The sequence below is a fragment of the Glycine soja genome, chromosome 19, assembly GCF_004193775.1.
Source record: "Glycine soja cultivar W05 chromosome 19, ASM419377v2, whole genome shotgun sequence".
Taxonomy (NCBI): domain Eukaryota; kingdom Viridiplantae; phylum Streptophyta; class Magnoliopsida; order Fabales; family Fabaceae; genus Glycine; species Glycine soja.
In genome coordinates this window covers 27200181-27205454 of record NC_041020.1, presented here as the reverse complement: position 1 = coordinate 27205454, position 5274 = coordinate 27200181, and the positions used below count along the sequence as shown (strand labels likewise).

General features: G+C 32.6%; 1 long non-coding RNA gene across 1 annotated transcript; it reads right to left on the bottom strand.

The window, feature by feature from the left end:
- Window positions 1–1782: 1782 nt before the first annotated feature.
- Window positions 1783–4432, bottom strand: LOC114400009. Its single transcript, XR_003663884.1, has 4 exons — window positions 3220–4432; window positions 2633–2698; window positions 2200–2538; window positions 1783–2120 (listed from the first exon to the last, which is right to left on the bottom strand). It is a non-coding gene; the product is annotated as an uncharacterized LOC114400009 (long non-coding RNA).
- Between the last annotated feature and the right edge of the window lie 842 nt (window positions 4433–5274).

The following is a 5274-nucleotide window of genomic DNA, read 5'->3' as shown; positions in this document are numbered from 1 at the left end:
CAAGCCCATAAATAAAATAAAATCTAGACAAGATAAGATAAGATTTGATAAAATAAAATCTAGATGAAATAAAATCTAAATAAGATAAGATAAGATCTAGATGAAATAATATCTAGATTAGATAAAATCTAGATAAGATAAGATTTGATAAAATTGTCTGCTCTCTTCAAGTCCAAGTCCAATTCTGGATTCAAGCTCAATTGCTTATAATTCTTTTGAAATTAAATTAAAAACACAAAATTAGTCCAATAGGCCCAAATGATAAAATTGCATAATTAATTTGATAATTAAGGCTAATCAGTAATTAAAATGGTGACAAAAAGAGTTAAGAAATAGGAGAAAATGATGACATATCAGGTATATATAATATTTGTGTTATTATTAGTATTATTATTATTGTTATTATTATTATTATCATTGTTTTTTCTTTTTTTATGATTATTATTATAATTCTAATTAGCATAATTATTTTATTATTATTATTATTATTATTATTATTATTATTATTATTATTATTATTATAATAATAATAATAATAGAGGATCTAAGCAAAGTTTCTTAAAAAATTGTTCAGCAAAGAATTTTTTTTCTCATGTTAATTTTTTCTCAGTTTGACTTATAGGTTAACTTTCGTTTGGGATTTTTCTTGATTTTAAATCAAACACGTATATATAATATTTGTGTTATTATTAGTACTATTATCACTGTTATTATTATTATTATTATCATTTTTTATGATTATTATTATAATTCTAATTAGCATTATTAGTTTATTATTATTATTATTATTATTATTATTATTATTATAGAGGAGCTAGGCAAAGTTTTTTAAAAAATTGCTCAGCAAAGAAAGTGTTTTTTTCATGTTAATTTTTTCTCAGTTTGACTTATAGTTTAACTTTCGTTTGGGATTTTTCTTCTAAAAAAAAGTGTTTTTCTTTTCATACTTATTTTTTTCTCACTTTGGGTTATGGTTTAACTTTGGTTTGGGGTTTATCTTCTATATATTTGATAATTTCAAACATTTGAATTTGAATATCAATGCTTTGCAGGAATAATATAATCATTAGCAAGGTTGGAAAAGAAGACATGTGGACTAAGCAAGAGAATTGGAAGTGTGATGCGGAAATGCTAAAAAATTCATCAAATGTACCATGTGTTAATATATAAGATGAATAGTTTCCACGTATGCTTTATTGTTATTAATAAATAAGATGAATAAGATCAATCGGAGTCATATTTGTTTTGTCTTGGTAAGATTTTAATTTTGTTAGCGGTGATTCATGTTTGCAGTCTAACTAATAGTGATATTTGGGATTGTCAGATTGAGCTTGGGAACATAATGTGAAATTTAAGAAGATCAATATTAATACTGTATTTTCCGAACAATCTAGTTTGTATAATAGGATTAAGTTTTGAAACTTAAAAATTGTGTGTCATCTATTTTTTGTCCACGCATGCTTTTTATTGTTAATAATAAATAACATGAATAAGATCAACAGGAGTCATATTTTTTTTTTGGCTTGGTAAGATTATAATTTGGTTAGCTGTGGTACATCTTTGCAGCCTAACTAATAGTGGTATTTCCAATTGTCAGATTGAGGTTGGCCCCTAATGTGATATCTAAGAAGATAAATATTTATACCGAACTTTTCCAACTATGTAGTACGTATAATAGCATTAAGTACGCAAGCCTTTAAAACATAATTTCTTTAATATATAATTTATAAATATTGTCCATAACAACTTCATGGATAAAACTAAGAAGATTAACACTTTAAATTCAGGTAGCATTGAGCATCAAAATTAACCAAACATGTTTTATAAACTGACAAAGCAGAAATTAAAATTCAGTCACTATCACTGTCACCCCAATTTCTTTGTTTCCTAATAACTACTTCCCAAATATCGTCAAAAGGCCTATAGTAGAATGAAAGCTCGTCTCCATGCACAAAATCACCTTCAGCGAGAAACCGGTACCATGGTTGGGCAACACACTTGTCATGAAAGCCAAGGTCAACTGGAAGGACAGGCCATTGCAATGGAGGGTCGAACCTTCTTAAAATCGTCATATGAAAACCACAAGAAGGAAGATGTATTGTTGCAAGAGGTGGAAGCACCTGAACAAAAAATTTGACTGAGTTCATTTTTTTGGGGTAAAAATGTGATTATAATCTAAAAGTAGTAAATATAGATTACCAATGGTTTAGGATCACCAAGCAAGGACTGTGTGAGTTCAAGAGTCCAGACATGCATTCTAGCTGCTAGTAGGGATCTGCCGCATGCTTGTTGTTCCAGCGGAGGAGTGAAATGGAGGTTAAAAATCCATCTGTGTTCACATGCCATAAAGTTGATGGTTACTGACTCGTAGATGCCTAAGTGTTTTCTCAGGTGTTTGAGGCCATAAGCAAAGAACAATCTTCCTCGATCCTGTCTGAGTCATATCTGGTATGAGGCCTCGTTATAGTCAAAGCGGGCAAAGTCCGGGTAGTGGGGTGGCCACTGTTCATGATAGGATGCTGGTATTTTTATATAGTCCTGCCCAGAAAATGTGGTAATGGTAAGTGTTATGTATCAGATCAAAAGAATTAGCAGAAAAAACAATATGAGTAAAAGAGAAGTCGAATATCACCTTGTCGTTGTGGAATGCGGCAATAAATTGTAACGTGTAGTGCTCGCTCATAATGTGATTCCCCACCTGCAATAACACAGAGATGATAATTGCAGTCACAACAACCATTTGGTGTGGAGAGAAGGACTTAGGCGAAAATAGCAAACACAAAGAACACATTTACCCCAGAAGGACTTAGGGCAAAATAGCAACCATTTAATTGTTACCCACAATAATCCTATAAATGGTGCTGATAGTTACACAAATTATTAGTGGGGAAAGTGAGCACAACACTCTGATTTGAGTTAGTAACAGGTTTGAATTGAACCTAACAAATAGCAAACACAGAGAACACATTTACCCCAGAAAGGTAGTTAATTTCATAATTGGCTTCAAGGAATTGCCAGTTAAGCATGGGTAGGATACTACACCAATCAGAAAGCAAACCATCAACTCCATGAGGTTAACAGGGAAAACAACAATCTCTATATGATAGTATACACCGACCTTCCCTAATTTCGCATTGGAGAACAACACAACAATGTGATTTTGACCGATTAAATGACAACCAACACATACCAGATATGGAGAGATATTAGAAAACATACCAGGCATGACCACATGATACTTTGTTACCGATTTTCTTGATCCTGTTTAAATGGCAACATAAACAACCACAAAGCTACAGGGGTAAAATCACCAAAAACCCAACAAAAGTGCCACATGTCAAGCTCTCAACCATGGACATTTTAGGGTTTTCTATGGCATTCTCTTTTATTATATACGTTGGATCGAATATAATTGAATTTAATTGAACCACAGCGGCAATATCTTACCAACCTAACCATTGGGTCAACCCTGCATAGAAATGGAAGACCATAGCAGCTGGCAAACTCAACTGGAACTGAAAACACGTTAAACTAAGGAAAAAAACAAACCGACGAAGCAAAATAAGGAAAACAGAATTCTGCAGGTGGAGCAGCCAACAGGAAACAAATGTAACACAACAATAAAATTGCCAAAATAAAACTTCATTTAGGCATTTGACCAAACACATACAATATACATGGAAGAAAACAAAAGCAAGCCAACAATGTACATGACCACATGTTACCTATCTTCCAATTTTCTTGATCCTGTTCAAATGCCAACATCAACAACCCCAAAAGTTCACAAATAAGATCATAAGAGAACAGAAACAACATTTCATTATTGATGCTAACTTGGTTTTATGATGACCAAACAAAATAACCATAAATGCATACATATTAAATATAATTGAACCACGGCGACAACATCTTACCAACCTAACCATTGACTCAATACTGCGAAAAAATGGAAGACCATAGCAGGTGGCCAACTCAGCTGGAATTGGAAACTCGAAAAATTAAGGGAAAAAAAAAAAAAGCAAACCAAGGAAACCATAAATGCATAGATATCCAAGTTAAATAGAATTGAACCACGGTGGCAACATCTTACCAACCTAACCATTGGATCAAGTGATCAACCCTGCATAAAAATGGAAGACCATAGCAGCTACAAAACTCAGCTAGAACTGAAAATAGGAAAAATCAAGGAAAAAAAAACAAACAAAGGAAGCAAAATAAGGAAAATAGAATTCTGCAGGTGGAGCAACCAACAGAAAACAAAGGCAACACAACAATAAAATGACCAAAATAAAACTTCATTTAGGCATTTGACCAAACACATAACTTAGAACCCATTTCATCAATAATCTACATGGTAGAAAACAAAAGCAAGCCAGCAAGCCAGTTGCAACATCATTTTCAGGCTCATTCAAGTACTCTAAGAACTGCAACCAATAATCATCCTACAGAGTGCAAGATAGTATATAATAGGCATGCATAAGAAAAGGCAAACATCTATAGGAATCAGCCAACCTGTGGGCACGACTGTATAATAGACATGCAAGTGTCAACATTACACCAAAAAAATATAGAAACAAACAATCGTCAATGTATCAGTTTATAATCAAAACACACCCACAATTTGTAGGAAACAAATCGTAGCAGAAACTAACTGAAAGACAATGATACAAAAAACCCAACCATGCATTCAGAAAAAGGGAAAAATCTCAGGAAAACACCAACAAAAAAAAACAAAAAAAAAATTTAAGCCAAAGAACCCATTTCAAACATCAACCGCCTCAAAAGTTAGACATAAAACAGGGGATTTATTTCCCAAAATTGTACAACCAAAAGGAAGACCAAACCAAAGTTGATGCCTATGTTCAAAGGTATTACCTTCACTCGCCACAACCAAAGAGAACATCGTACCAAACTAAACTGCAAAACAAATGGAAACAGTCTCAAATAGAAAAGCAAAGTAAAAATCCAAAAAGCACACGTAATAAACCACAAAACAGAGGAAATAAAAGGACACAACAAGCATGCAACAAAAGAAACCCAAAAACAAAGGAGAACAACCTGGAGAAAAGCCCAGCAAATCAACTGATACAAACCGTGCATGAAAATGGAAATCCATAGTAGCTGGCAAACTCAACTGGAACTGAAAATAGCAAAAATTAAGAAAAAACAAAGCAAACGAACCAAGCAAAATAAGGAAAACAGAAGAAACAAATTAGTAGTTGTTAAAGAATTAAAGCATGCATGGATCCAGACACAGGAAACATTAATGCAAAT